At 36.8% G+C, this 25,768-nt stretch overlaps 1 pseudogene; it reads left to right on the top strand.

Annotated features, from left to right (window-relative positions):
* The first annotated feature begins 17,026 nt into the window (after positions 1-17,026).
* The window catches only part of LOC112912245 (cytohesin-3-like), a 72,056-nt pseudogene continuing 63,314 nt past the window's right edge, over positions 17,027-25,768 (top strand).

The raw sequence follows: 25,768 nt of genomic DNA, 5'->3' as shown, positions 1-25,768 counted from the left end.
TAAAGTTAGTAGATTCTCATTCTTTTATGCATTTACTTTGAAATTATTAGTATCTCCAATATTTTCACATTGGAACATATAAAAATTATCTGACCAAATTCTTCTCATAAATAAGTGATATGTATATTAACTATACTTTGAGGCTTTAGTGGTTCATTTATTTCTCAGAATTCTAGAGATGTATAGTTTTCTGATGGTAACTAAGCTAATATAGACTTCTGTTTCTTCCCAGAAATTGAGGACTACTCCTGATCTTACTTAGAGTAGTAGACAATCCAGTATTTGAGGAACACATGCCAGGTTCTGTAGGGTCCTCAAAAACGTTTAAGGACTTTTATCATTACTTTCAGTGAGCTTCTGTTGCAATGGCACAATGAAACAGCATGTCAGAAAGATAAGATTACAGCATTCCAATTTGTAGTATGCTGGTAAATGTTGAACAGCTAGCACTTGGTGGTAGTTTTGCTGATTATTGTTGGTGTCAATAGTCTACCATGGTTAATTTAAAGCTGCTGATTTAATAACTGGCTGCCAAAATTCCTGAGAATATAATAATTGGCTCCCTTGAGCAGGCCAGAAGCAGCTATAATAATACACTAATGATCATTGTTTTGAGAAGTAAAGTCTACTCTGTATAGCTACTGTATTACCTGTGAACTTGTTAGTAATTATGTTAAAAAACCCTATCAAATGCTATAGTTCCTCCTCATCAGTAATGAATAATACTCGGACCTTAAAATATTTTTCTGGTTACCAACTCTCCTCCTGACCTAGATGCTATTTGATGGCAAGATTTGGGTCTTCCATCCATGAAGATGGGTGTCTTTTATCAGTTTTAGAAGTGTCACAGCCATTATCTGTTCTGTTTTCCTTTTCTCAGTTTCTTGCTGCCTTTCTGGAGGTCCAGTCGGATACTCATGGGTATCCATTCTACTTCCCATATTTTCTTTTATAGCTTGTTTTTCTTATTTATTACAGCTTTGCCACTGCTACATATTTTATTTATTATTATTATTATTATTTTATTTTTATTTTTTTTATTGGAGTTCAATTTGTCAACATATAGCAAATCACCCAGTGCTCATCCTGTCAAGTGCCCCCCCTCAGTGCCTGTCACCCAGTCACCCCAACCCCCCGCCCACCTCCCTTTCCACTATCTCTTGTTCATTTCCCAGAGTTAGGAGTCTCATGTTCTGTCACCCTCACTGATATTTCCCATTCATTTTCTCTCCTTTTCCCTTTATTCCCTTTTACTATTTTTTATATTCCCCAAATGAATGAAACCATATAATGTTTGTTCTTCTCTGATTGACTTATTTCACTCAGCATAATACGCTCCAGTTTTTTTTTTTGATTCTTGTCTCTATAATGTGAGATTTATGAGGAATTTTTACAGTATGCACAACAGTGTCTGACAGAAGTAGAGGTTCAGTAAATATTTCTTAAAAGTAAAAACGTGAGCTAATGATTTGTATTAGGCTAGATACAAGATTAATGCAGATAAATCTGGATATTCACTCAAGATGGACTGATTTTTTTTAATTGGTCTGATATTTTTTATTCCTCAAAAATGCAAGTAATCTGTGAGAGAGCACCTATTCCTTCAAGTTCATCCTTTCCCTCTAAAAGCTACCAAACTTATTTGATATGATTTACTTTGATTTCTACACATACCAGTTCTTTTCTATAACGTCTAGGTGCTTTTCAGCCATTTCTTGTATTGCTCTTTCTATGCCTAGAAAACTTTATCAAGTGCTAGCTTTTCTTGGTGTTTAGAACCCAACCTTTATTTTTGTTTCTGTTTTCAAATTCATCATTATTCTTTGAGTTCCCCTTCACACACATTACTGAAGTACTTCATTGGTTCATAACATGAGTATGTAATTTATTAACCTTGACTGCAGATACTGCAGACCTGTTGAGTTACACATGTTCATGCGTCCAAAGCATGGTTTTCCTTATGGTCTTTTTATGGTAACTTCCCCCCAAGGCCTTTTTATGGCCTTTCCCCCAAGGCCCTCATAGTTGCCTAATCTTATAAAAGGAATTCATGTCTTTTGAGTTCGTTCTTATTTTCCAGTATCCGTAAATAGTTTGAGATGTGAATTTGGAATTAATTAGCTCCCCTCTCACACTGATCATTGGCCAGCCAGGTGAAGGGAATAGGAAGTCAGGTAGCAGTTTCTTGGGAAGCCAAAAGAAAGTGAGAGGAAGGCATCAACTTATGGCTGTATAGCAAATGATGTAGTTGTTATGAGCATAAACTCTGGAGCCAGACTGTCTTGATTTAAATCCTACTCTGCCACCTACTAGCTTTGTGACCTTGAAGAAGTCTCTTAGCCTTTCTCTGCCTTGGTTTCTTCTTACAAATGGATAATAGAGCTGATCATGGTAATCATCCTTGAGTTTGGTGTGAAGAAAACTGAGAAGTAGTCAATAACGGTTAATCATTATTGGTTGCCATAATTATTATTCTATCTGTATATTGCCTGTATATATGTCTATATCTTTAAAATGCTCCTTCCTAGTCCTTCTAGAAGCCTCTGGAAACCATGCCAAATCTATGCTGGAGGCTTTAGCCTTCACTGGGCTCCCTGCCTTCTACCTTCCACTTCAGACTGCATCCCTAAGATCTGGTTTCCTTGGGTCACACCTGCCTATTTCCTGTCTGGAACATTTAAGGGACTTTTCCAAGGTCACAAAGCTAGTAAGGATGAGGTCTGAAATGGAAGGTAGAAGGTAGGGGAGCCTCATTTTCCTATTCATTCATCCCATATTATTGACTATTCAGTTGGTCTTCTTGACTCTGGTTTTTTTCCTCTCCATACTTTATTTTTAATCTTCCTCCTTGGCTCCATCATGAAGTAACAGTGCATTTCCGAATTGTACAGTGCCTCAGCCCTGAACCACTCCTTAAAACTAAGTATTGTTTCATCTTTCACTAAATTGGAACTGTTTTCTCTTGTACATTACTCTTTGGACAGATTTAGGTGATTAATATCATTACTTAATGTGGCTAGATGCTAAGGCAATTGACATGTGTCCAGGTAGATAATTATCATTTCTTTCAGGATTACCTCAGGCAATTGATTAATCTCTCTTTTGTATTTTGTGCAATCTTTATTTCTCTTCTCTCTCTTTTCTGCTCTGCTCTTGGAGAGAAACCTAATTAACCACATACACACCAAGGGTGCATAAACTAGTCATTATATAAATTTGCATTCAAATTCTAGACCTCTAAGGTTTTTAGTCCTTTCCACAAAATCCTCATAGCCTGCATTTTACCCTGTGATGGTTAATTCTGCAAAACCAATGTGGGTGGACTGTGGTGCCTGCTTGTTTGCTGAGTCTAGATGTTGCCTTATAGGTATTTTGTAGATCTCATAACATTTCAGTTAGTTGGTTGACATGAAGTAAAAGAGATTACTCTGGATAACTTGAATAGCCTTCATCCAATCAATTGAGGGCCTTAAGAGCAAAAACAGGTTTTCCAGAAAAAAAAAAAAAGAATTCTGCCTCAATATTGTAACACAGAAATCCTGTGTAGTTTCCATCCCGCTGGCCTGCTCTGAATATTTTGAACTCAAGACTGTAAGTTCAACTTTTTCCTAAATCTCCTGCTCATCGGTCTCCCTTCTGGATTTTGAATTTGCCAGCCCTCATCATCCCTTAAGCCAATTCATTTAAGATAAATTAACGTCCTTTTCTCTCTCCCTTCCCCTATCCTAATCTCTCTTCAACTTTTTGCTTTAATATATTCTATTTCTCTGAAGAACCCTGATTGATACAGACTTTAGTACCAGGAAGTGGGGTGCTGCCACAAATACCTAAAATGTGGATGTGGCTTTCAAGTTGGATAATGAGTAGAGGCTGGAAGAATGCTGAGGCACATGATGGGCAAGGCCTAGATTACCCTGTGAGTTGTAACTGGAGGAGAAAACCCTCATGTGGAATTTTAAGGGTGATACAACATGACTGCAGAAACTATGCTTGAAGACTCATAGATCCTGGAGGAGGTGAGGCTTGTCACACTACAAAGGGGGCCAAATAGGAAGAGTGCCAAGAGAGTGAGGACCATGGGCAAGTGCCTTTACTGGAGATCTGAGAGGAACATACAAGAAAAAGGCATGAGGGAATTTCATGGGTGTATTTGAATGTCACTCAGTCATGGTTGGGGGAGCTCAGGAAGAGAAACTTGGAGCAGAGACCAGCCTGATCACACTGATGCATTTCATCACCTGCTTAGAGGGAAGTTGAGGCATCAAGTAAATAGGAAGTTTGAAAGATTTACATTATACATTGAAGTGACAGTGGGTAGGAATGAAGGTGGTAAAGGTAATTCTGGTTAGGGGGAAATACCATGATGTTGGAGGCAGAGATAGGAAGGATTCATTTAAAAGTCAAGCAACACCAAGCACTGCCAGCCATCACTGGAAGTTAGGGCAAGGGCATGGGACAGTTTTTCCCTTAGAACACACAGAAGGAAATAACTCCACTGATTTTTGGATTTTTGGCATGCAGAGCTATGAGACAATGCATTTCTGTTGTTCTAAGACACCCAATTTTTGGTAATTTGTTATGGCAGCTGTAGGATGCTAACATATACGCCTTCCCACTTCCAGAAGATAAAAGAACTCTGTAATAACACAGTATTATAAAAAACATTCTAGTATATTTCAGCAAAAATGTTGCTATTGGTCAATATGAATCTCCTATTATTAGGTACAGAGTAACATGATCTTACACTTGTGATTTTGTATTTTAAACCCTAAAGAAGTTAATATAATTATATTTTAATTTTAAGGTAAATTATAATTTATTTTAAAAATCCAGTGTTCCTAGGTAGCACATTCATAATGAAATATAACCAGATAATAAAATTTGGAGGGGAGGGTAGATTATGCATAGTTTTCCCTTAGTGACAGGGCTAAGAATAAATACTTCTGGAACCTAAGTTGATATGTATCATAAAGTCCAGTTGTTAACAAATCATAGAAAATTATTCCAGATACATCTATAGGAGAATAATAGAAAAACAAAATAATTTTATAATAATGAGGCTACTGTAAGTAATTCATAATTTGAAAAAGTTGAAATGGTATCAATGGTGGGACATAATTAATTCAAGATAATATCGATGACTGGAAGAAAAGTCTTCCCTCCAAATTGTATGAATTCCAACTAAATGCATGTGTGGATTTACCTGGTAGGATTTCAGCATCTTATCTAAGTGCTAAAACTTAGTAGGTCTTCTTAGAATATTGAGCTGGAAAGAGCAATCAAATATATTAATATGCTTCTGAATATTAAGATTTCTTAACTTTTAATAATTTACTTAAAGGATTTCTGGTAGTAGCCTTTATTTTTTTAAATTTTATTTATCCATGAGAGACACAGAGAGGCAGCAACATAGGCAGAGGGAGAAGAAGGCTCCCTGTGGGGAGTCTGATGCAGACTTGGTCCCAGGACCCCAGGATCATGACCTGAGCTAAAGGCAGATGCTCAACCCCTGAGCCACCCACGCACCCTTGGTAGTAGCCTTTAATCTGATGTAAAAGTGAAAGTCATGAAATTGAATATGATTCACCCCCCCCCCCCCCGAACGATTTGCTGGTGTGATGCCTATAAAGAAATTCCTTGTAACATAAAGGCTATCCTCGGAAACCTTCTAAAATGGCTACTCCAATTTCCATTATTGGCTTTGAGGATCATGCCTGAGGATAGTGGTATTGAGTTTCCCTGTTTCTCATCTAATATCTCTGTGAGAAGGTCAGATATTATTTAAAAGCATTTGGAAAATTACTGATGGGAGCTGGAACCAATACCCAAACCTCTTCTGGAATGTTTTGGGTATTATTGGTGCTTCTAGTTATTTTAGTTGTATTAATAGTGTAGTTGAAAGATCCTGAGCATATGAATCCTCTCTGTGCCGATTAATGCTGTATGACTTTAGGTAAGCAGTTTAATTGCCTTACTTTAGTACAGTTCCTCTGGGCAACAAAGAATAAAGAGAGAAATTAATGTGTAGGGTGTTGTGGTTCTTTGTGTGACTGCTTGAGTTTGAGGTAGGCAAGTGAGAGTCAAATGCTTTTTAGTATACAAGTGAGGGAAGGCAGGCACAGAGTGGAAACCTTGTTGCTCAATTTGTTGCTCAAGTGCAAGGTCAAACCCTGGTAATGTATTATTTTCCCCAATGAGCTAAGACTCTGTGGTCTCTGAAAAGTTTTTTGTAAATATGTTAAACTCTTCCCCGACTGTGATAGAGTCTGAACTGGGGCAGTAGGTCTTTTATTCACCTCTCCTCAATGGGAAAGTTTCTCACCCCCTTCTGAACTTGTGAATAGGGTCAGAAAATAAACAGTGTGCAACTCTTTGAAGTAAGAGAACTGCTCACATTTTTACTGGAAGGATTGGAGTTTTCCCGGGAAGCTACTGTAATTCTCAGGTGAGAAACTAGTAGGGGTGAGGAAGGAGGCCAACCTGAGAGGTCATGAATAAAACTCCATCTGAGGAGACTCTCTCATGGAGATAAAAATGTGTCCACACTGTTTGCCCTACAGAGAGGAATAGCTAAGTGAACTGGATTTTCTTTTTCTCTTGGTTAGCTTGCATTTTTTCTTCCCATCTGAGGTTACCTTGCCTTACTTTAAAAAAATCTCCCAATATAACTGACAAATGGTATAGTTGGTCCTCAGGCTGTTAATTATATTGGTCCAGTGATGATTCATAAGTCCCAGGGAGAATGTTCCATGTCATCTGTTCTAAGCTCTGTCAGACAATGGCGGGGGTGCGGGGGCTAATAGCATCAGTGAACCCTTTCTCAGAATGTACCAGAGAGGACTTCAGCTCAAGACCCAATGAAGCTCAGCTTCCAAACTACCCTGTTAATGAAACCCCCCCACACTCTTGTAAGAGGAGAAAATAGAGGCCTCCATAGCAGTCCCCCCAGGTGACTTGATGGTTACAGATGATATAATTAAGGCACCTGCTATAAACTCAGCATATTGTAGGTACTCTTGATGATAATGATGGTGATTATGGGGATGATAACTATGGTTATAAAATGATCTCCATCCCAATGAGTCTGTTATTTGAACTGATTGGCTCCAAATGGAAAACTCTGGAGGAGAACACATACCAGTTTTCTTTGCTTAGAGAATAACATAGCTCCCCTGTGTCTAGGAAGTTAATAAAAATAAATTTAATATTAATTATGATGAAGTTGATAGGATTAATTCTAATAACCAGTGACTACCATGCAGAAGAATGTTGCCATAACAGGAAGTAGGATAAAGGGGGAATTCCCAGAAAGCCCATATCCCAAATAACATAGATATCACATTGATGATTCAACTGCAGTTTTATTTGTTTGGCTGCAGTATAATTCACATGCACCCTTGAGAACTTAATAGGAGAGTTTTAGCAAAGTTTCTGTTGCTGAAAAAGGAAGTGATTAAAACATAAAATAGTTTCCATGTTCTATTAAACAGAGATGTGCATAAAACATGTCATCCAGAGAAAAGCAGAAAGATTTTAAATATTTCACACATGAAATTTATTGTAACATGAGCTAAACTTATGAGTAATTTAGAAAATATTTTCTCAAAATATTCTTTCAAAGAGATTTCCTATTTCTAAGCCTTGCTCATAAAATGTAAGCCTTTGTGTCTCTTTTCACTATGAACTGTTTTTTCTCTCCCTTCTTCCTTCCTTCCTTCTTTCTTTCTTTTCCTTCTTTTCTTTTCTTTTCTTTCTTTTCTTTTCTTTTTTCTTTTCTTTTCTTTTCTTTTCTTTTCTTTTCTTTTCTTTTCTTCCTTCCTTCCTTCCTTCCTTCCTTCCTTCCTTCCTTCCTTCCTTCCTTCCTTCCTTCCTTCCTTCCTCTTTCTATCTAAATATATTCTAGTTGTTTCAGGATTTTGACCAAATCTTTCTTTATAGCTAAGGATAATGGGTAATAATTCTTTCCATGTTTTAAAAGGAAACACAATAACATATGAAAGTCTTATTGGAGTACCATCACCATCTCTGAGATCATGGCCACATCATCTATCTCCAGCCTACAGAGGTAAAGGCCAGACAGTGGTTAAATAGGAAGATCCTTCAGTGGGAATTTGTGCCATAAGTGCTACAGTATTTTCTGTTCTGTTTTTTGGGTGGGTATGGAGAAAGGAGCTGAATCTTCTCAAGCAAAAAATAAGACTGGCCGAAGAACCCATTGGTGAGATGGCATTTCTTAACTTTCTAGATGACATCTCTTATTTTCTAGCTGGGTGCTACCAAAATGTATGCGCACATAGGCCTGTTCTTACCTGCTACTGTAGGAGGGTAGGAAGCAATTATTGGAAAATTAGACATGTATCCCTTACATTTTGTAGGTTAAAGAAAAGGCTGTATTTCATCTGGAGAAACCTGAAGGAAGTGGTTGACTGGAACCACCTCTGATTTGAAGCCAGAAGAACATTCACCTTTGGAACAAGCTTCATTCATTAGAGGAGAAGGGGTATATGCCTTCTAAGGGGCTGAATGAATGCATAAAACATAGCCAGACTATAACCAGCTTAAAAGGACTTTAACCAAGAGGAATGTCTCTTGGTGTGATGGGATCCCAGGAGAAAGAGAGTATAAGGTTTCCTTTTGGAAGTAAGGGGTTATGGGCATGGTAAGCAATCAGATGGTGAATATATAGCCTGCATCAGGCAAAGGTACAGTGGGAGCTTCTCAGTAGGGAATCTCAGATTGTGTGTCCCACGAGGAAGCACATTTGGGCAATTGCCTTGCAGAGGGCATATTGTAAAAGCACAGGTCAGAGTTTTCCTCTTTCCTCTAACTCTATTTATCCCTTATCCTGGAGAAGCCGGAAGCAGCAAGTCTTAGTGGTACATTTGGACCAAGAGAAGAGAGAGAACAGGACACATACCTCTTCTCTAATACAGATCCCCAGACTTGTGTCCAGTCTGAGGATGAGAGGAGAATATTGCATTGGGTATGAGATGGAAATACTGCATTAGATTGCCCGGGATTCTTACCACCTGGAAGTGAGTTCTATTTACCTAATAGTAACCAGAAGGCTGTGGCATCTACTGAAATGATACCAAAGAACAAGGCAAAGTGAGTGACCAGGAAAAATAGGCCATTTTCTGCTTATATCTTACTAAATTTGGCCTATTTAATAGGCCAATTATGTATTCCATATATCATTTTTAACAAATGCTGTCTCCCAGCCCTTTCTATAGGAAAACCATCCTCATTAGTAAAAGGAGTTTGAATCTTTGAAGGAAGGAGAGAGAGAGAGACAGAAAGAGAGAGAGAGAGAGAGAGAATGAATGAATCACTTTGAGAGAGACTGGACATGAATTGGCCCAACACTGTTTTCTAAATAAGGAACTAAAACCGAGACTCAGTTAGACAACTTTGTCATAGGAGCAGACCTGTCAGACCATCAAACAGAGCTAATAATTTTCTATCTGATTATATCAAGAGCAGAGAAGCTAAATTATTTGCTTAATGCCACACAAAGAGGTATAAAGCCCATCTTGATATTAATATTCCTGACTCCTGGGTAAGTTTTGACTTAACACAGGGGTAAATGGTTTACTTGTGATATTCCAGGAGAGACCTAATAAATATCTTTTTTTTCTGATTATTTGTTCTGGGCTTTGGCCCCTATTAGGTCATTACACCTTCCTGTGAATTGAAGACAAGATATGAGCTCTGAGTGATGTCTTTGTAATTGATGGACCTGGTATAAATTCATTTAGATTTTCTTTACATGCTCCCAGATCCAATCACATGTATCTGTTGTCTTCTTGGTTACACAGAGTAGCATAAAAATTAGGGAAAGAGAAAAAAAGAGAATGTTTTGGTATAATTTCCACATGATATTTTCCATTTTACTAAAAGGAAATTCATAGAGGGTTTGGAAACATTCAGTCTCTTTCTTGTCTGAGTCCAATAGAAACAAATATTGATTTCTCACACTGAATTCATTTCAAGAAGAGAATACTGAACCCAAATATTTTTAATTCCTAGTCTAAACTAATTATACAGTGGGTTTATGCATATTTTTCAACTTGTGGCAACTTGATTACTATAGGAAAGTAAAAGGATTTACTTTTTCTAGACCAAAAGAGTGAATTGCAAACAGATTTGACACAATCTAAGAATGGTAAATTGCTACTTTTATTTTCATATGAAGCAAATATATTCACCCTTTGGTAAAATAAAGTGAGTGACTGTAAACTGTCTTTAGCTCTTCTAATCAGGAGGCTGCTTCGAAATGCATATAACAGAAAACTTGTTCATATCAGAATGAATAAGAAAATTTATTGACTTCATGAATTTAACTTAAGAGGTCTTCAGGTTGGTGGATTCAGTGACTTAATGATGTAGCTAAGTACTAAGTTTCTTTCTTTCTATATTTACTTTAATTCTCTGCTTTTGCCTAGCTTGGGTCATGTTCTGAACCAGTCTCAGCTATTAAAAATGGTAAAGTAATAACTGCTCTTTGTTCTTAGTCTATTCTCCCCTAGTCTCTAAATAACAAAAATATGCTTTTGTTTAGGGCTACAGTGCACTTGTATTAAAAATTACATTCCCCCTTGTAGATAATTATAGTTATGTGATTAAGTTTTTGCCAAGCACAAGAGATATGTGAAGCTTCAAAGCGAAATATCTATGGAGAGTGATCATTCACTGTTTCTAAGTCCTGTCAATATAGTGTAATACTTGGGACTCCCAGGAATGATCTTTAACAGAAAGGATTTTGAACCCTTATTTTCTCAGTCTCCTTCTTTCTGGTTCAAATAAAATTTTAATGAATGGAAATAAGGACACAGACTGGATCTCTGAAGACTTTATAGAATGGCCATGCTATGCCTGGTTGGTTTTTCTCTAGGATTTTTTTTTTTTTTAAGTTGACAATTGACACTAATCACAACTGATAAAAATGCCATGTTTTGGTGGTTTCGACCCTTATTTTGAATCAATCAATGTCAAGGGAGCTGGAATTAGCATGGCTAGTTTAAGCCAGTAGTTCTCAACATGGGTTGCAGTTTAGAGTCATCAGGGGAGTTTTAAAAGCCTGGGCTCTACCTCAAACCAATTAAATGAGAATGTCTGGATCAAACCCAGACATTATATATTTTAAAAGCTCCACAGGTGACTCCAGTGTGCAACTGACTGTCTTAGACTATTCAGAGTTACCTTTGGAAGGTCAGTCCTCAAACCACATTGCTGCTACACAAATGGAGAGTTGAGCTGGATGTTCCAGAGTCAACTCCAACATGCAGTCTCTTAAAAATGTTACAGATCAGTAAGGAAGAGACAGTTGAAAATAATTATATATAGAAAACTAAGAGGGTTGGCCATTATGTTACCCTTATTCTGTTATAAGCAATCAGAAAACTCTAGGAAGACAAAGGAAAACAGTTTTGATCTTCTCCTATAATGCCAATATTTTATTATCGCCCTTTCTATTGATAAAGCTAGAAGCTATTTTGCTTCATGCCAACACTACAACCTGAGGGGTGTACAGTTTCTCTTGCTTTGATTGATCTCATGCTATAGAAGAGTCTTTGTTCAATTTTTCTGTAAAATGCATTCTTGGCAACTGTTATGGCATAAAGAACAAAACATTCTCAGTTTACCACGAACTCTGAGACAGCCTCTAGGAATTCTAGAGAATTACTCTGTAAATTTAGGGACATAAATACCATTTCCAGGTTTACCAGGTTGTGCATAAGAATAGCAAAAACAATGGAAGATAAGTAACTTTTTATTGTTTTGTTTATATAGAATGACAGTCAATAAATAGAAACTCTGATATCAGAATATGGGAAAACGTATAAACTAAGCACAAAGGCACATTGTGAAAGGAAAAAAATGGCATGGCAGCATTTCAAAGCTGAAAGACATTTTCACAATGCATCATTGGGGTAAAGATAAAAATCTCGAGTTGCTTTGATGGAAGTGGTAATCCTTTAAAAGAGAACACTATAAATAGGCTGGTTTCAGAAGCTGCTTCTCATATATATATTGGCTGTGAATACGATTTTCTCTCTTAATTTGGACTGTGATTATGATCTTAGTTTGCTGGTACCCAGGGGTTTCCTGAGAATTACAGTCCATTCTCATTATTCATGGATTCCATGTTGGGAATTCACCCTGCCTGCTAGAACTTACCGTAGCCCCCAAATCCATATACATGGTGCTTTCACTGTCGTTCATGAACAAGCACAGGGGAGCAAAAAATTGGAGTTTCTTAATATACATCCTAGTTGGGGCCAGATAATACTGATTATTCATTTTTCATACCTTAATCAAGAGCCCTTTTCAAGGTGTATTTAGTGCCATACTTTTTACATATTTGTGTTTTTTTAATTTTTTAATTTTATTTTTTTAAAGATTTATTTATTTATGAGAGAGAGAGAGAGAGAGAGAGAGAGGCGCGCGCAGAGACACAAGCAGAGGGAGAAGCAGGCTTCATGCAGGGAGCTGGTGTGGGACTCAATCCTGGGCCTCTAGGATCAGGCCCTGGGCTGAAGGTGGCACTAAACCGCTGAGCCACCGGGGCTGCCCTATTTGTGCTTTTTTTTTTTTAAATTATTTATTCAAAAGAAACACAGAGAGAGACATGGGAAGAGGGAGAAGCAGCCTCCCTGCTGAGCAAGGAGCCCCACCTGGGGCTCCATCCCAGGACCCCAGGATTACCACCAGAGCCAGAGGCAGATACTCAACCAGTGAGCCACCCAGTTCCCCATGTTTGTGCTTTTTGTTGGTAACTTAGCTGTTTAATGGCTCCCAAGCATATCATCCAAGTGCTGTTTGGTGCTTTTATTAGCAAGAAGGCTCTTATGTTGACCTTTTATACTCACGGCCCCACCCCTTGGCAACTATTAATCTGTTCTCTCCATTTCTGTAATTATGTCATTTCCAGAATTGTTCCTGTTTAAAAATGTATAATAATAAACTTATACATTTGTATAACTGTAAATATGTAACATTTAAATATAATTCATTTTTAATATATTTAAACATATATATATATATACACACACACACACACATATATATTTTATAGGCAGTTTATTTGTTGATATGTTGCCTGTGGGCTGGACCAGTGTTTATATTCAACATCACTTGTCCTGCCAACACCACTTAAGCAGAAGTGGGGCCCTGCCAGGTTTCAGGTGGGTGGGATGGAAGGCCATATCCCCACTTAGCCTTACTCACACTCTCTGGGTGAAAGCAGCCAGAGGACTTGCACAGACTTGTTGCCTCTGATTTAAGGTGGGAAGTCAACTCCCTGTTAAGCCCCAGGGCGCTCAAAGAGGAAGGTGGAGTGCTTACTGTCACCACTCCCCAACATCTCATTAGAGAACTAGACAGAGAAAGTGATTTTTCTTCTGTTGGTGTTTGGCTGGACAAGGATTACCAAAAAGGCCATCTCTTCTTATATCCTCTTTTCCTGAGTCTTTTGGAGTATTTTTCTGTCTCCTTTGGCGGTTCCTGACTGGAAACTTCTATAGTGCCTTGTCTGAAACATACAGGAAGCATTCAGGAAGTCCAGAGAACTCATCACATCTTGTTCTGGAAATCCTTAAGTCCCTAGGCAGTCCACATTTCAGACACTTCCTATATTTGTTGTGCTTTGGTCCAAGGTATTTTAGTAGAAGAAGAGATAAGAGGAATGGATTAAGAATAGTGTATCCAGAGTCTCTGGGTAATGTTTTAAAAAATGGAAATGAGTTTGGGAGGAAGGGAGGCTCTCATTGGAAAAAAAAAAAACAAGCCTACCAAAAAATCATAGAGGTTGGAAAAATTCTGTCTTTTTAGTTGACTGTGTTAACACATTATCTGGTAACTAAGTTTTGTTTTTCTGTTGTTTTTCAACTTTTATCCTGCTTGTTAGGTTTCTGACTTACAGACTGACTTTATTAGACCTTGCAAAACAATAAGTATTTTTTTTAATATTTTGCCTGGCAATCAGATGGTAAATTATATTGAGGCAAAGTTAGGATCTTAGATTTTTTTCTCCTCTGATCTCTAAGTGCTGTAGTGCTGTACTGTAAAAACGAGAAAAAAAAAAAAAACTAGTATTATCATTTGCTTTTGGTTAGTATTGTAGCTTCAGAACTAAGACAATAGCCAGGAAGTCCCAGAAACCTGAGCTTTGCTGGATTTTCATGTGCTCACAGCCATGGTTTTATTTTTTAAAAATTAAGTAGGGCAGCCCAGGTGGCTCAGCAGTTTAACGCCACTTTCAGCCCAGGGTGTGATCATGTAAACCCGGGATCAAGTCCCACGTTGGGTTTCCTGCATGGAGTCTGCTTCTCCCTCTGCCTGTGTCTCTGTGCCTCTCTCTATCTCTCTGTCTCTCTCTATCTCTCTGTTTGTGTCTCTCATGAATAAATAAATGAAATCTTAAAAAAAATCAAGTAAATTAGACTTTATAGACATATCCAAATGTCACATTTTTAGCTTATAATATATTGTTAATACAGAGCAGAGACTTAGAACCTCATCTCCAGTGTACTAGAAATACATTACCTAGTCCTATACTTAATGTAATGAAAACTAATATATCCCTAAGGAAGTAAGGTGTCTGAAAGAAAGTCTCAAAATCTGTAATAATTAAGCAAAACTCATAATCCAGTTATTTAATCAGTGTTTTGTTTTTGCTTTTGCTGATTTTTATTTTTAATTTGAATTACATGTTTTGGAAACCCAGAATATGTACTATGACACATTTTAAAACTTCCAAAGAAGATAAAGAAAATTCAGATAATTATGGTTCTGGCTAATCCTGGAGTTAACTTTTCTTAGATATGCACTGTATAGCATTGTATCCCATAGACTGAGTGCTTTAGAGAGTGACATTTGAAAAGTTAATGAGAACTAATCTAGTCTCTTAAGGGAAGGGAGCTTCGAAAAAGTTGAAATAGAAGACACCTTCACCCATCTAGGAAAACAAATGAGAGCCCAAATATAAAGTCAGGTGCAGTGGGAAGAGTGGATTTGAAGATCCAGCGGTGGGGGTGGTGGGATAAGGATGAAAACAAAATGAAACAAAACTGTGACTCTATAGTCTATTTAGGTTTGAGGGAGTGGTGTGCAAAGATAAATTTAAATCCCTTATTTAATTGAGAGTTGGAAATACCAATCTGGATATCAGAGGAAGGGATGGAGAGGTCTCTGAGGATTTGTTGCTTTGAAAGCCCAGGAGCTTCCTTGGTGTAATCTGAAACCGGCTGCTTTATCTTGAGGCCAGAGAGAGACAGGACAAAGAGGCAGATCACTCCAGATTGGCAGCCGGCAGGTTTAAGCAGCAAGGGAACATATTTACAAGCCTACCTCAACTCAAGATGAGTACATTTGCGCCTGTGCCACCAGATTTTTACAAGCTTATATAGAGTCCTTAACTGAGTTCAGTCAAGTACACCATTCAGATGGTCTCATCATTACTTTACTACCTGGAGGCTGTGTCTTTGGGGCAGCATCGAGGAGTAGGGAAAGCAAGCAGAATGCCTATTCCAAAGACAGGGGAGGGAGTAAGGAGCCTTGCGTTGGCCAGGTCCAGGTTTTAGGTCATGTCTTCTTCATGACCTCCCACAATAAGTGTGGGAAGTTACTGACATACAGATGATATGTTAAACTTGAGACTTAAATTATAAGGTATGTGCTGTAGATTTAATTACATTCCCCTCAGAACTCGTATGTGGAGGGCCTCCAATGGGCCTGTATTTGGAGATAGGGTCTTTAAAGAAGTAATAAAGGTTAAATGAAGCAATGAGGGTGGGTTCCTGATCCACTAGCATTAGTGTCCTTATAAGAAAAGTTACCAGAGAACTCCCTCTCCTGTTCTTCCTTTCATTCTGCACATACTCCTGGTCCAAAGGCTATGTGAAGGCATAGTAAGAATGCAGCCAATGGGCTGATTCAGTCAGTTAGGCATTTACCTTTGGCTCAGGTTATAATCTCAGGGTTCAGGGATGGAGTTCCATATTGGGCTCCTTCTCAGCAGAGAGTCTGCTTCTCCCTCTGTCACCCTCTTCATGCTTTCTCTCTCTTAGATAAGTAAATAACATCTTAAAAAAATGCAACTATTGGCCAGCCAGGAGGAGAGTCCTCACCAGAAACTGAATATCCAGAATCATTATCTTAGACTTCCAGCCTCCAGAACATTGAGAAATAAGTGCCTTTTGTTTATTTCATATAGTCTGTGGTATTTTGTTATGGTAGCCCACGCTGACCAACCTAGCATGAGAATGGAAAAGATTTCCCAGAGAAAGTAGGGGTCATGAGAACAGCTTAATAGCTAGTCAGTGGTCTTAGAAGGTATAAATTTATCATCTTAACATATGTTCTGATTGAGATAATTAAAGTTATCAATTGGGATCTATCTGAATTAGTGAGGAGATAATGATGCTTGCAGGAACAAACAACACATTTAAAAAAAAATCTACAGATTTCCTAAATACTAATTACCAGATAGAAAATGCAGTGGGTGGGGGTGGGTGGGTGGGTGGGTGGGTGCCTCAGTCAGTTAAGCAACTGCCTTCAGCTCAGATCATGTTCCCAAGGTCCTGGAATCAAGCCCTATGTCAGGTTCCCCGCTCCTGGAGAGCCTGCTTCTCTCTCTCCTCCCCACTCTTGCTGCCTCTCTCTCTCTCTCTCTCAGATAAATAAATAAATAAATGAATGAATGAATGAATAAATAAATAAATAAATAAGTTTTTAAAAAATGCAGTGGATGAAGAATCACATATACAGTAACAAGAAATCATAAAACATTACATACATAGTAATTGTCAGTATATAATGAAAATTATAAAACCTCACAAAAGCCATAACAGAGCACCTAAATAAATGGTCTGTTTTCTTTAGTAGAAACAGTGAATACTGTAATGCTGCTAATTGTTTAACAATCAATACAATTACTGTACTTATGACCAAAATGTGTATCGTCCGGGCATTGATTCACAGATGTGACAGTCATAAAATAACAATAGCTCAGAATATTTAGGAAATGAGACCAATGAAAGGTCTTGGCTTCTCAGATACTGAAATCATTATCCTCATTATCATCTTCTGCGAAATTGGAAACAGGATGGCGCTCAACCATGAAAAAAATGAAGAAACCCTACCATTTGCAAAAACATGGGTGGAACTTGATGGAATTATGCTAAATGAGGTAAGTCAGAGAAAGAAATATATGATCTCACATATATGTGAAATAAATATACATATATGGAATCTAGACCACACAAAACAAATAAAACTCAAAGACAAGACATTCAACTTGTGGTTACCAGAGGTGGAGGGGTGGGGAGAGGGAGAAATGGAGGATGGTGGTCAAATGGTACAAACTTGCAGTTATGAGATAAATAAGCCCTAGAGCTGTAATGTACAACTTGGTGACTATAGCTGATACTGGTGTTCAATACATAGGAAAGTTCTCACAGTAAATCCTAGTTTTCTACATAAGGAGAACTCCTTTTTTCCTCTTATTTAAAAACTCTTCTTTTAACTGTATCTCTATGAGAAGATGGATGTTAGCTGAACCCATTGTAATGCATATGAAGTCAAATTGTTGTGCTATAGCACTTTATACAGTGATATGTGTTAGTTTTTTAGTAAAACTGAAAAAAATGTTATAGTTGTACTGCATCGACCAGGTTAGTGATTAGCACAACAAAAATATTATGTCCAACCACATACCAAAGTAAATTCCAAATACAGCAATGATTTTAACTGAGGAAAAAGGAATATGTGAAATCATTTAGGGAAGGGGTATCTCGGTGTGAAAGGAGAGCCTTATGTACGTGGCATGAAAGTTAAGAACCACAAAAGAAAGTACTGATTTGATTATTTAAATATTCCAAATTTTTATGATTAATAGAATAAAGCTACAGGTAAACCCAAAAGTGAAAGTGAAAAAAACAAAACAAATTCAATGTGTCTTGGGACAATATGGCAGCATTCAGTAAGACAAATGATTAAAATTCCAATAAAAAAGTAAGACTAAACATGTAGAAAGAAGTTTTAAAAATATGAATATTAAATGTAAAAAGAATAAAATACTCCAGTAAGATTCCAAAACTATATATTAAAACAATAATTAAGTATATCTTGTATGTAATAAATTAACGGTGATCTAAAAGAAGAAAACATCAGAATTGGAGAGAATAAGAATTATAACGGACTATGAAAGAAAAGTAGATATCTGAAACTTATCTCTAGACCAATTTGAAAATAGAATAGATCCTGAAGTCTATGTATATTCCTGTCATTTTAGTCTGAAGAAATCCTTGAGTATATACCAACTGCTGTATACGGGCATGTTTTTTTAAGAATAACTTAAAAACAACCTAAATATTTAGCAATATTAGGGTTACTAAATAAATTCATGTAATAAAATAATACCCATTCATTAAAATAAAGTTATTTAAACTCAGTTAACTAAAGTAATGTTGGCTATACTTATTAATTTGGAAATATGTTCATGTTATATGTAAATAGGTTATAAAATTATACATAGAGGAATAAACCTTTATTTTTTTACTTTATTGTATTTTTATTTTATTTATTTTAATAATAAATTTATTTTTTATTGGTGTTCAATTTGCCAACATACAGAATAACACCCAGTGCTCATTCCGTCAAGTGCCCACCTCAGTGTCTGCCACCCAGTCACCCCCCCCCATCTTCCTCCCCTTCCACCACCCCTAGTTCGTTTCCCAGAGTTAGGAGTCTTCCATGTTCTGTCTCCCTTTCTGGTATTTCCCACTTATTTTTCCTCCTTTCCCCTTTATTCCCTTTCACTATTATTTATATTCCCCAAATAAGACCATACATTCTGTATATATGTACAGAAGAAAGTCCAGAGTGTACATATCAAGTCAATAATGTTGATCTCTGTGTCATGAATTTTTCCCCTGTGTACATACATTTTCTGACTTGAAAAAGAAACCTAAAGAACATAGGTATCTTCTGGAATAATATTTTATTATTTTATGATTTTTTAAAAATATTTTATTTATTTGAGCACACGAGAGAGAAGATGAGCGTGGTGAGGGGCAAAAGGAGAAGGAGATTTCTCTCTAATCAGGGAGCCGCACTGGGTCTCCATCGATCCCAGGACTCCAGGATCATGACTTAAGCCAAAGGCAGACACTTAACCAACTCAGTAATGAGGTGCCCCTGGAACAATATTTCATTTAGAAAAATAAGAATTCCTAGTCACCTAATAAGAGTAAAAGTAGAGAATGGAAACAAAAACAGAGATTTAGGTAGAAAACAAGAAATAGAGATGATATTAGAGAAGAAAAAAGAGACTTTATTGAATAATCAACGGTGGTGGTAGAATGAGTGTCCATTACTTCTTGATTTACAGAGCGCTTAGAATATTCCCGGTCCTCTTCTAGATGCAGAAGATAAAGAAGTGAAGACATACAAGTTTTTACATTGACAGAACTTAGAGTGTAGGAGGAAGGGACAGAATGATGGATAGAATATAATTTCCAGTACTTGCTTAAAATAGTGTGGTGGCATTGGTGATGGAGGAGAATGGATGAATTTAAAACATATTTTGGATGACAACTCACAGGTCTTGCTGACAGGTTGAAGATGGGGAAAAGGAAAAGGGAATTATCAAGGAATATTCAGGTTTTTGGCTGCTGTCAACTAGAGACAGAAATCAAAAGTTAAATTTTGGTTGTGCTAAATATGGAATGGTGATTACATCTTTGAACATGTCAGGTAAGATTGCTGGATAAATATGTTTGAAGCTTAATTGATGAATTAATGCTGGAGATAGAAATTTGGAAGATCATAAAAATAAATATGGCTCTTAAAGCCAAGAGGTTAAATAAGATGACTTAAGGAGAGGATATAGCAAGCTAAGGGCTGAACCCTGGACCCCTCAAATGTAGGGAATGTTTGGAGAAGAAAAAAGGCTGTCAAGATGGCTAAAGAATATAAAGAAGAAAAAAGAACACAGGATAGTAGAGTGTTACAAAAGCCATGAAACAACAGGTTTTATTATGAATAAAGCATATTCTATCAGTCTAAATATTGTTGATAAAACAGAAAAATGTCCAGTGGATTTGGCCACACTTAAGTCACCAAGAGTTTAGTGAAGATCGGTTTCAGTATGTGATGGGGGAGATTGGAAAGGATCAAAGAGTCATTCAGCAGGTGGGGGTAAGGATTTTGTGAAAAGGAGAAGTGTAGTATCTAGAAGGGGTAGTCTATTAAGACAGACTTTTTTTTATTGAGACAGGAAAAAGTATGATGGGTTTCTCTGTGATTTAGGACAACCTAGTAGAGATGAAGTGAGTGAGAACCTTCTAGAGAGAGGTAGTATCTAAGAAGGAAAGCCCTTTTGAAAGGGTGGGAAAGGATGGGCTCAGAGCACATGTTTGGGAATTAACATTTTTAGATGAAGAGTGTCATTGTCCACTGTAACAGCACAAAGGCAGAGAATATGGCTATAAAGGCCGGCAGGTGTATAGATTTAGTCATGGGACAATGTAGAAATTCTTGTTTTATCCTATGAAATTAAAAAATACTTAGCAACTAAAAACTGGGGTTGGTTATAAAGTTCATTTGCAAATTGATAAAAAGCTGCAGAATATTAAACTGTGAGGATAGAAAGGAATACTTTCTAGGGACATGTAATGGGATTTTCAAGCAGAACAGTGTGTCCATTTGAGGCATGAAAACATAAATAGGAAAATAAGCCCGTTGGCCTAATTGTGTCATTTTTTTTTTTTTTTTTTTTTTTTACTGGAATGTTATGTACTCAGACATTAGAACAAAGGCTGTGAAGACACTCCAATCAAGGTTGGGATTTGCAAGTCAGTATTACAAAGGGGGTAAAGGAGTTGAAGGTGCTTGCCAGGAAATACATAAATTGAAAACTCATTCAATCTAAGCTATAAAGGTAGGGAGGGGACAACAGGTGTTGGGTGATAAATAATGTATAAGTACCAGTATTAATGGCTTAAAAACTTTTATTAAATCAAATTATCTTTTAAGTGCTCAAATAAGCAAGTTGGGAGAAAAAACTAAGATTGGCAGAAACTAGGGTGCCTAGCATCTGATTTGGGGAGAATGTGACTGGAAAGGGGACATTGAAAAAATATTTATTAAGTACATCAACGAAATGAAGAGGCAGGAATTACATAAATCATATATGTTCATGTTAAGTCCAAAGATTGTTAACAATTTGACAGTGTGGGAATTAGGGGCAGTTTTAGTGAATTAGGGGCAGTTTCCTGGAAGGCAGTGGAGATGAGGAAAAAAAATAAAAATTAAAGATGAGTTGAATGGGATTGTGTTTTTGAAGAAAGAAAGAGGCAAGTGGTTCAAAACTGAATTTCTGGAACCCAAATTAGTCATCTCCAATTCTCCATAGCTCCTGTACATGTATTGCTTCCTGTCTTAGATGATGCCAGCATTGTCTTTCCACTTGCTTGGAGTTAAACCAATGTCCTCTTTAATTAACTCACTGAACTGTGTGGGAGTCCTAACATATCATCTAGTTAAGTCTAAATGTGAATTCTCCCAATCCAAGTATTTGGTAAGGAACTCAAGGTTAGGTTGTCTATTTACTAAGAAGGCTTAATGTTTACAGTAAGAAAGCTTACTGTTTATCAGATGTTATTGGATCAGAACCTAATGAGAACAATTACTCAGCCTCCAGGCTGTTTGTCTCACACAACTGAGGTATCTGAGAGATACAGAATCTTATTCTAGGGGCTCTGTTAGAAGCTGAATCCTCAAGTTCCATCAAGATCATAGTTAATAAGAAACTAAAAATGTAGAGAAATTTTTTAATCACCAATTGGGTGTTCTAGAGGACATATTGAAAACATTTGGGAGGATGGAGAGGGTTTGGATAGTATTAGAGATGCCCTAATTTTTTCTTAAAGATTTTATTTATTTTTTCATGAGAGACACAGAGAGGCAGAAACATAGGCAGAGGGAGGAGCAGGCTCTCTGCAAAGAGCCAGATATGGTACCTCATTCCAGGACCCTGGGATCATGACCTGAGCCTAAGGCAGACGCTCAACCACTGAGACACCCAGGTGTCTCAGGGATATCCTAATTGAGCAACGGTGAGCAAATCCAATGACTCCAGATGTCATGGGTGTTTGGAACAATGAAAGAAATAGTAATATTTACTTCAGTTCTCTCTGAAGATGGATTGATTGGAGAGTTTCTTTGAGAGAGTTTTGACAGCCCATGTAAGCTAGAATTTTCCATATTCTGGTATAGAGCCACGAGAGAACAAACTTCATTACATAAAGGAAAAGGTGATTTTGCCTTTTCAGATTTCAAATTACTAGTTTCAGAATACAAACAGTGTCTTTTGTGTTTACTCATAGCCTAATGGGCATAACCTAAATTACATACATGAGGTCATAAGATGTAGAAAGAAGTGGGGTGCCACATCTGAGAGACCATGAAGGGCAGCTTGTAGGATTCAAACAGTTGTGAAAACCGAATCCTTTATCACCATCTTGAAGATCTCCTAGTGATCCCAAAAAGTTTATTGGTAGGACAATTAGAAAGGATTTTCAGAGTTGGGAACTCCTGACTAATGATCTTCTGTAATAGAGAATAAAACATCTGTTCCAGATAGTATGATAGAATACATGGTGAGGGAAAAGAGAGGGAACAATGGAGTGGGATATACTATGGTAAAAATTAAAAGGGGATGTGGAAGTCAGAACCAGGACTTACAGGTCTGTGGTTACTAAAAAAGAAAGAGCTTAACTACACAGCTAGTGTTTAACATTGGCAAGCTCCTGTTAGGTGTCAGACCCTCTACTAGGGTTATTGCTAATATAACTTGTTTAATCCCTATTAGAAAACAAATACAAAAACTAAGAGATGCATATAATTCCCACCTGCATTTTATAGATAGACACCTTCAGAGGTAAATACCTTGTTAGGGTCATGAAGCAGTGAGTGGGGCCAGGAGAAACACACCTACTGTCTGTCTCCGGAGCTCTTCATCTCAACAACCAGGAATGCAAAATAAGGAATTAAAACATAATTCAATAAATCAAACAACATTGTTTCAGCAGAAAAATTTACAAGTCAGGAATATTACAGAACTAGGAAATAGGTTCTAGAAAAGATTTTGCATATTTCTGAGGTCCTATCAGGCAGATCATTAATATAAATGTAAATATCATAAATAAATAGTGAAAATGTGCTTATTATTTCAGATGTGAGCATTTGTATCAGAAAAATGTTTGGACAGGCTTGGCTTCATGGGAGGCAGCCAGTGAAGTCAGACACTTTGTTGAATGCTTTAATGTCAGCAGAGCATAATTCTTACTTTGTTTTGAAAAGGGGTCTTGCATTTTCATTTTGCATGAGAGGCCTTGTGAATTATGTCACTGGTCCTATATGTATATAATGACATATTTGACAGATTATCCCAACATACCAATATACTTAAATTGCATCTGATTTCAGCCAAAATGAAAGCACTAAAAGAGTTTACGGTTGAAAATTTGGAATGAATTTTATCACATGTGCCATGTTCACACAAAACAAAGCAAAACAATATATCTGAAAATAGGGAAGTCGATTGCAACCAATTAGCTAATTTTAAAGAATTTTCGAAGGATTTCTGAATTATTACTAAGGTAAAGCCTCTGAGAGTGTTCCAGGAAGTAAATGCAGCCAAGCCAAGCCAAAAAAAAAAAAAAAAAAACTTAGTTTCAGGAAGAAAATGCACAGAAAAGTGACAAGGCAGTCCCAGAACATCTGCCAGCCGTACATGGGAAGACAATAAGAGAACAGATGGGAATAGAAAGTAAAAATTCACGCCCATACAAATCTAGACATCTTCTGGCCAGCAGAAGAGAATTTACCACAATAGGCTAAGTCTTTGAGGACACATCAGCCAAAATAGATGAGGAAAACCTTACAAATCTGCTAGGTTTCTGCTAATGCCATTCAGTTATTAGCATGTGGAATGAAAAAATGCCAGCTAATTCTGTAGGAGCCCAAGTAGAGATGTGCGTGGTAATGTTAGGTCTCAGAAAATTTCTGCTTCAATATATGAGGCAATTAATAAAGAACAGAGAAGGGAACATCTATTCCGTTAAGTAATATATTCCTCATTAGCTCTTCTTAGAGTGCGGGGTGTAACACTGCGAATCAATAAACTGTTCTATAGTAAATAATCCAAACCCTATTCTCCACCTTCCTAACTATTTTCAGTATGTCTGTGATAAAGGGATGGCCCTGGGTTGTTAGTTTCCTAGGCAATAGAAAAAACTGAGTGTTTTGGATCAATATACACTTCTGTTACTCTAAGAATACTGTGTTGTTTTATTGAGTGCATATGTATGTGTGTGTTCCTGTATAAAAACCTTCTGAAATCATACAAAAGCACTAAGAGTTCCATATATTGAATGGAATTTGACCTGATTAACCATTTCTTTCACTCTATCACCATATGAAAACACACATTTATTTTTTGGCAGGGTGACTGAAAGTATGAATTTCATCACAAAAATGTTGTAAACCAAAATCACATATTCTATTTTAAAATTAAAATAGTTGCTAAAAATTCTAAATGGATTACCAGAAAATTCATTAGTTTTTTGTTGTCTTCTCATCCAAGGAATATAGATATTCTCTTAAGTGTCAGAAGCAATTATGTTTTCCTAACATCAGGTATCGATTTGTAGATTTTTAATTGGATGATGTTGCAGAAATATTGTGTTGATTATTTATTAGCAAGCATAACTTGGACAAGCAGTATACAGAATAGCGCCTCTGCAGTATAAACTATAATAAAACTGATGTAACGTGAGAAGCATCGCATTGCCTGTATCTGAATCAAGAAATCCATAATTCAGAAATCCATATTATCTGAAACTCATTACTTTCCTTTCATCATTTAACAAACATTTATGCCAGATGGTAAGGCCATAGAGAGATAAACAAATCCTGCATTTTATTAATCTCTGTATTTCTAGCAAAGAGCATAGTGCCTGACATTGTAGTAAGCATGCAGCAGTGTGCTTTATCCTGAAGCAAATGGTTTGGAATACTGGTCTCCACAGTATTATGTAATAAGCACACACTATGTGCTGGGTTACGAGGGATTTGGTTTCAACTTTTGGTTCAGTATTAAACAAGAAATAGTTTTTGAAATCTTAGGTAACTGTATAAAACAAATCATTCTCCTCCCACTAGAAAAGTTTATTTTCTTCCCTCCTCCGCAGTTTTACTGAGATATAATTGGAATTCAACATGTTAAAAATTAAAGGCATACAGTGTGTTAATTTGAGCCATTTATATATTGAAAAATAATCACCACATTAGCTAGTAACTCCATCACCTCGTATATAATTAGGATTTCTTTTGTGTGATGAGAACATTTAAGATCTAGTCTGTTATCAACTGTGAAATATATAAAATGGTGTTAATAACTGTGATCACTATGCTGAACATTAGATTATCAGAATTTGTCTTTTTTATTTAAATTCAATTAGCCAACATATAGTATATCATATTTGTCTTATAGCTAGAAGTTTGTACTCTTTGACAGGGTACAGACTCTCTCCACATTTCACCAATCTCCAGGCCCTGGTAACCATCATTTTAACATGTTTAACATCTCAGTTCTTTTTCTGAACTGCACATATAAGTGATATTATGTAGTGTTTGTCTTTTGCTATCTGACATTTCATTTGGTATATTGCCCTTAGTGTCCATCTGTGTTGTTGCAAAT

The sequence above is a fragment of the Vulpes vulpes genome, chromosome 12 (assembly GCF_048418805.1).
Source record: "Vulpes vulpes isolate BD-2025 chromosome 12, VulVul3, whole genome shotgun sequence".
NCBI lineage: Eukaryota > Metazoa > Chordata > Mammalia > Carnivora > Canidae > Vulpes > Vulpes vulpes.
The sequence above is the reverse complement of the archived record's forward strand: the minus strand, read 5'-3'. Positions and strand labels throughout refer to the sequence as shown.